Source organism: Chrysochloris asiatica, unplaced genomic scaffold, assembly GCF_000296735.1.
Source record: "Chrysochloris asiatica unplaced genomic scaffold, ChrAsi1.0 scaffold00010, whole genome shotgun sequence".
In the NCBI taxonomy this organism is placed as follows: Eukaryota; Metazoa; Chordata; class Mammalia; order Afrosoricida; family Chrysochloridae; genus Chrysochloris; species Chrysochloris asiatica.
The window spans coordinates 1,165,672-1,173,434 of record NW_006408528.1 but is presented as its reverse complement, the minus strand read 5'-3'; the positions used below and the strand labels follow the sequence as shown (position 1 = coordinate 1,173,434).

At 36.1% G+C, this 7,763-nt stretch overlaps 1 pseudogene; it reads left to right on the top strand.

The window, feature by feature from the left end:
• Nucleotides 1–7,325, top strand: part of LOC102837643 — a 48,208-nt pseudogene extending 40,883 nt beyond the window's left edge.
• The last annotated feature ends 438 nt before the right edge of the window (nt 7,326–7,763 follow it).

Below are 7,763 nucleotides of genomic sequence, written 5' to 3'. Positions count from 1 at the left end.
TTTCCCATTCTGTAGGTTCCCTTTTTACTCTTCTGGTGAAATCTTTTGATGTGCATAAGTTTTAAATTTTCAGTATGTCCCACTCATCTATTTTGTCTATTTTTGTTTGTGTGGTTTCCAAAATATTTTGTAGTCCATGTATTCCCATCATTAGTGCCTTCACATTTGTCCCAAATTTTTCATTGATGATCTTAAGACTTGAATTTTTACCTCAGTTCTTTCAGCTTGAGAAATGCTGAGCCTGTTCTTCCCTTTTAGTTTTCTAACTCCAGGTCTTTGTGTGTTTCATTATAAGTCTTTGTCTTCTGGAGCTATCCATTGAAATTTTCTGTTCAGCTCTTTTATCTCCTCATTTCTCCCATTTGCTTTAGCATCTCTACTCTGGAGAGCAAATTTCAGTTTCTTCTGACATCCATTTTGGTCTTTTTTTTTTTTTCTTCCTTGTCTTCTTAATAACCTTTAGCTGCCTTCTTGTATGAGCATTTTGATGCCATTCCACAATTTTTCTGGTCTTTGTACTTTAGTGTCTAATACATCAAATATTTTATTCAGATGATCTCTAAATTCAAGTGGGATATGTTCAAGTCATATTTTGGCTCTCATGAACTTACTTTAAATTTTCTTCAACTTCAGCCTGAAATTGCATATGAGCAATTGATGGTCTATTCCACAGTCTGCCCCTGGCCTTTTTTGTTGTTGTTGTTGTTGATGATATGGAGCTTTTCCAGGAGTCCTGATGTAGTGCTGTAGATTAATACAGTGGACTACAAAGTCATTTTGAATCACAAGGTTAGTGGTTTAAGATCACCAACTGCTCCTCGGAAAACCCTCTACAGGGTCACTATGGTTTGAAATTTGATTCAACGGCACTTAACAACAACAATGGAACTTTCCCACCATCTGTTTCTAAAGATGTAGTCAATTTGATTTATGTGTATTTTATCTGGTAAAGTTCATGTGTACAATTGTCTTTCATGTTGTCTTTTAAAGGTATTTGCAATGTAGAAGTGACTGGTTTACAAAATTCTATCATGCTACCTCCAGCATCAAAGCTATCACCAAGGCCTTATTATCTGACTACTGATCCTTCCTTTTTGTATCCAAATTTTGTATTCTAATCACAAGTAATTAACAATACATCTTTATTGCATGCTTGTTCAATTTCAGCCTAAAGAATTTGGTAGAATTCCTCAATTTCATCATCACTGGCTTTAGTGGTTGTTGCATAAATTTGAATAATAGTGGTATTAACTGGTCTTCCTTGTAGGCATATGGATATTATCTTATCACAGATAGCATTATACTTCAAGCCAGATCTTCAAGTGTTCTTTTTGATGATGAATGTTACGCCATTCATCATTCCTGGAATAGTAAACTATGTGATGGTCAGATTCAAAATCACCAATACCAACCAGTCCATTTCAGTTCACTAATGCCTAGAACATCAAAGTTTTTGGATTTCATTCCGCTTTTGACAATTTAAAATTTTCCTAGATTCATTCTTTATACATTCTATATTCATGTTATTATGGATATTTGCAGCTGTTTCTTCTAAATTTGAATTGTGCCCCATCAGCAAATGAAGGTCCCGAAGGCTTTACTCCATTCCTGTCATCACGGTGAACTCCATTTTCATGAGACAACGCTTCCCCAGTCATATTTTGAGTGCCTTCCAACTTGAAGGGCTCATTTTCCAATACTATATCTGACAATATTCCGGTGCCATTTATCATGTTTTAATATTCAATATTATGGTGCTATCTGACAATGTTTCACTGCTGTTCAGAAGGTTTTCAGTGTCTAATAATTCAGAAGTAGTCCAGCTTTCCTTCTTCCAAACCTCTCAGTATCTGGAAGTTCATCTGAAACCTGTCCACCATATGTAATTCTTCCAGCATTCAAAATACTGGTGACATAGCTTCCAGCATCACAGCAACACACAGCCACCACAGTGCAACAAAATGATAGGTGAATTGTAGAGGAGCCTTGGGGTGCAGTGTTACAAGTGCTCAACTGCTATTCAAAATGTCAGTAGATCAAACTCACAAGTCACTTCAATTTACAAGGTAAAGATGTGGAATTTGGCTCCAAAGATCTTTAGCAAGGAAAACCCTATGGGGCAGCTCTATCTTGTCTTATAGTGTCACAATAATTGAGAATCAACTCATCAACAATGTGTGTGGTTTTGTCTTTTGTTTTTTTACTCACAAAACAAGGTCCTTGGGTGCCACAAAGAGTTTGTACGCGACAAATTGAAAAATGTGTGGTTTTAATAAATTCACTGGGGTCTCGAAAGAAAGACATGGTTATTGGTCTGTAAAGACTGTTGCTTTTGTTGTTAAGTGTTGTCGAGTCGATTCCAATCCATATAACCCTGTATAGGGCTTCCAAGGAGCAGCTGATGAACTTGAACCACCGACCTTGCAGTTCAAATGATTTTGCAGTCTGGCACATTAACCCACAGCACCTCACCAGGACTACTTGTAAAGATTAGAGTCAATAAAACCTTATGGAACTCAGTCATAATCTATAACACATGGGTCCATCTTGAGTCCAAATCTATTAGAGGGAAACAGGTTTGGTTTTGAATTTATCAGCAAATCTATTGATTAAAAAAAAAAAAAAAACATTTTTGGGGTGACCTTCTCTTACTTGAAGTTTTACCTTTAAAAACTCAGTGATTACATATTCCTATATTGTGGCCTGAGGAAATCCAAAGCTATTCTTGCCTAAAACAGATTGTAAAATGGTTGCACAAATAGCTAGAGGTAAAATAATGGTTCCCTTTTCTGTTCTTCATTAATTCTTCACTCCTTTCCCAGCAAACTTAGAAGAAACCAAAGTCATATAACATCTGAACTCTGTCCAAATTTCAGTTATATTTTAAAATTTCAAGTTAGAATACATAATATATTAATGATATACAATTTTTATTATGTTCACTTTAAAATTTATATTAAGTAGGTTGATACATTATGATAATGTACTAAATTACCTAAAGCAAAATATTACAGTGATTAACTGACTATAAACATTGGTTTATGGTCAGTTTATAAAGTATTACAATGATTAACATTATGCATTTTCATAACAGTAGAAAATTGCAGCATGAAATATTTGTGGATTGACTCAGTGCCATTAGGAATAATAAAACAGTGGTATAACTCAGTCTCAACTTACATCTTCAGAGTAAACTTTGTTTTAAATCTCTTCTCTAAGTGGTTGAGAAATTTATTAATTTAAAATGCTTGAGGCTTGCCAAATACAGAATAGAGAAAGCAAGTGTTCATAAAAATATATGATACCAAGCAAAACAGGGCTTAACTAACCCTTTTATGTACATTTTGCTCCAGATGGTTTGCTAAAGTAAAAACGGAAAACATCAATTTTATTAATCATGGTCTTTTTGTTGGTAAGTTGTTAAGTGCCTTTGAGCCAGTTCTGACCCATAGCAATCCTGTATAGGGTTTCCTATGAGCAGCTGGTAAGTTTGAACCAGCGACCTTGCAGTTCAAACCAACCTTGCAATTCAGTTCTTATCCTACATCACTATACCAGGATTCCAGTCATGTTATTACTAATGAGAAAATAAATAAAATCACTATACTCTTTCAAAAGTATCTTTTAAAGGGTTACAATTTTAAAACTACATTCTCAGATTTAGAGCACCTTAGTTCATCTCATTGTTGTTGTCAAGTGCCATCAAGTCAGTTCTGATTCAGAGTGATTCTCCCTGTATGGTGTTTCCAAGGAGCAGCTAGCAGGTTTGAAATGCCATCCTTGCATTGAGCAGTCCTGTGCTTATCCTTCAGTGACACAGCAGGACTCCATTACATCTAGACAACAATAGAATGCAACAGTGATTCTGATCAGGAAAAATATATGTAAATGAGCAGGTAAATGGACATATAGATGGCAAAGGAAGTCTAAAAATGAATTGATTTTTAAATAAATTACTAGACATAAATTTAACAAACAGCAACATTCATTAATTTAAAGATGTTCCTTCTATTGTGTGGAATAACCAGACAATCTTGAGAAGTAGGAATCTGGAAAATTCATGGATATCGTTCTCTGATTACAAAGGTAAAGAATTTAGGTGGGCATTAATAAAATAAAAATAAAAATGGACATCAGGGAAGGTGTCTGTAGAAAAGTACAATGACAGCATAATTTCGGAGGCATAATAATGTGGTACAAAACACAACAAGCTTCAGACCCAATTGAATTATCTGGGTTTCAGTTCTGGCTTTGGAAAGAACCTGCTTATAACCTTAATTAAGCAAATCACCTTAATTTCTTCATCTGCAAAATGGGGATAATAGTATTTCTCTCTCAGTTCGTGAATGAATTCGTGAATTAAAAAAGGAAAGAGACTACTCCATAATCGTTATTGTTAAGTGCCTTTGATTCAGTTCTGACTCACAGTGAGTATGAGTATGAATATCCGGTATACGGTTTCGAGGCGCAGCTGCTGAATTTGAATCATTGACTCTGAAGTTCAAACTGATCTTCTGTCCAATGCATTATTCCATAGTCTCACACCAGGACTCCTATTCCATAATAGACATCCAACAAATTAAATTATTTTTATTATAATTGTCATTAAGATTATAGCCAGATAATTATGATCAGATATTAATGAAGGAAACCACCACTCGTCTGTCGATTTGTCATACTGTGGTGGCTTGTGAGTTGCTGTGATTCTGAAAGATATGCCACCGGTATTTTAAATACCAGCAGGGTCACCCATGGTGGACAGGTTTCAGATGAGCTTCCAGATGAAGATAGACTAGGAAGAAAGAGTGATGAACTACTTCCAAATATTTAGTCACTGAATACCTTCTGAATAGCAGAGAAACACCATCAGATATGGCACTGGAAAATGAGGCCCTCAGGTTGGAAGGCACTCAAAATGCGACTGGGGAAGAGCAGCCTCCTCAAAGTAGAGTTCACAGTGATAACGCGAATGGAGTAAAGCCCATAGGAGAAAATCCTGCAAGACCTTCATTTGCTGATGGGGCATAACTCAAAATGAAGAGAAACAGCTGTAAACATCCACTGAAAATCAGAACATGAAATGTACAAAGTATGAATCTGGGAAAATTGGAAGCTGTCAAAAATAAAATGGAATGCATAATCATCGGTATCTTAGGCATTAGTGAGCTGAAATGGACTGTTGGCCATTTTGAATATGACGACCACATGGTTTACTATGCTGGGAATGACAAATTGAAGAGGAATGGTGTTGCATTCATTGTCAGAAAAACATATCCAGATCAGTCATGAGGTACAACACTGTCTGTGATAGAATAATATCCATGCACCTAAAGGGAAGCCCAGGAAATACCACTATTATTCAAATTTACGCACCAACCACTAAAGCCAGTGAGGATGAAATAAGAAGAATTCTACCAACTTCTTCAACCTGAAATTGATCAAACAAGAAATCAAGATGTATTGATCATTACTGGTGATTGGAATGCAAAGGTTAGGAGCAAAGAAGGATCAATATTTGGAAAATATGGCCTTGGTGATAAAAATGATGTTGGAGAACACATCATGGAATTCTGCAAAATCAATGATTTGTTCATTTCAAATACCTTCTTTAGACAGCATAAGAAACAACTATACACATGGACCTCACCTGATGGAATACATAGAAATCAAATTGACTACATCTGCAGAAAGAGATGATGGAAAAGCTTCATATCGTCAGTGAAAATAAAGACAGGGGCAGACTGTGGACCAGACCATCAATTACTCCTATGCAAAATCAAATTGAAGCTGAAGAAAATGAAAGCATGTTCACAAGAGCCAAAATATGACCTTGAATATATCCTACCCGAATTTAGAGATCATCTGGAGAACAGATTTGATATATTGAACACTAATAAGACCAGAAGAGTTGTGGGATGACATCAAGAACATCATACATGAAGAAAGCAAAAAGTCATTAAGAAGACAAGAAAGAAGGAAAAGGTCAAAATGGATGTCAAAAGAAACACTGAAACTTGCTCTCCAGCATAGAGATGCTAAAGCAAATGGAAGAAATGAGGAGGTACAAGAGCTGAACAGAAATTTTCAAAGATCAGCTTAGGAAGATAAAGCCAAATATCACAACAAACTGTGCAAAGATCTGGAATCAGCACACCAAAAAGGAAGAACAAGCTCAGCATTTCTCAAACTGGGGGAATTGAAGAAAAAATTCAAGCCTCCACTTTCACTATTGAAGGATTCTCTGGGCAAATTATTGAAATGATGCAGAAAACATCAAGAAAGAAGGAAGGAGAAAGAAGTGGAATCAAAAAGGAAAATTTGCCTAAAGCAGGGGTTGCATCAGTCTCTGATTCTGAAGAAAAAGGGGATGATCAAGAAGGTGAAAAGATGAGAAAATGCGGGAGAAAATTTCAGACTGCCCATAGACAGAATATGCTAAAAGGGCAGCATGAGAAGGAGGCAACTAAGAGAAAATGCAAGCAAGAGGAGCAAATGGAAACTGAGCGGCAGAATAAAGATGAGGGGAAGAAGCCAGATGTTAAGAAAGTGGAGAAGTGAGAAACATCAATGGATTCCTGACGTCAAAGGATACGTGCTGAAATAAAAAACTCACTCAAAATTGATAATCTTGATGTGAACAGATGTACTGGGGCCTTGGATGAACTTGCTTCACTTCAGGTCACAATGCCACAAGCTCAGAAACACACAGAGATGATTACAACACTGAAAAAAATACAGTGATTCAAAGTTAGTCAGGTTATCATGGAAAAGTTTACAATATTATATAATAAATTTGTTGTTGCTATGTGCCATGGAATCGGTTCTGACTCATAGTGACCCTGTACAGGGTTTCTAAGGCTGTAAATCATTACAGGAGCAGAAAGCCTCATCTTTCTCCCATGGAACAGCTAGTAGTTTCGAACTGCTGACCTTGTGGTTCACAGCCCGATTAGTAACCACTACCCTACCAGAGCTCCTTAGAACATGTTTTTGGTTGGTGAAGGAGACTCTGTAATCACACAAGTGTTGATAAGTCTCTTGCTGAACCAAGTCAGCATGAGGAAGCGAATAAAACCAAAGATCAAGAAAAGAAAGAGCCAAACAAAAAGCTAGCTATTTACAGGTTCAAAGACTGTAAATAGAGGATCTGATGTTCAAGATGGTAGTCAGCCACAACAAAAGGAAATAGCAGTGAAGAAAGCAAAGACAACCATGAGACCAGCTCTAAGAAAAAGTCATCTAGTGAAGAGAGGGAAACAGAAATCTCTCTGAAGGATTCTACATTAGATAACTTGGTTGACAGACCCAGAGGAAAGGACACTTGAGAAGTTTGTAATGGTTTTCATTTGAAATATTTAGACTGCTGAAAAGGATAGTTTAAAATTTTTGTAAGCATAGGTTTTCATGTTCAAAACTTGCTTTGAGGGGGAGAACCCTTTGCTGAGAATTGAACATTATTGCTAATTGTGCTAGTGTAGTATTAACAGCTACAATATACAAAAATGTGGAGGAAAATCCATTTAGAAAATGATAAGCTGCTTTCCCAGACATTGTGGTTGTAGCATATTTTCAATTAGTGTGTGTAAGTTAATGTGTAATTGATGATAGGGAAAAAAGTTATATTTTTAAAACTGCTACTTGTATAATAGCTTTTTCCTCTTTTCCCTTATACTATGGTTTTTGTGCGTAGTTTTTACACATGTTGGATTTACCAGACTATCTTTTCACTGTTGTGGGTTTTTGTAGAAGTTGAGTATTTTTAT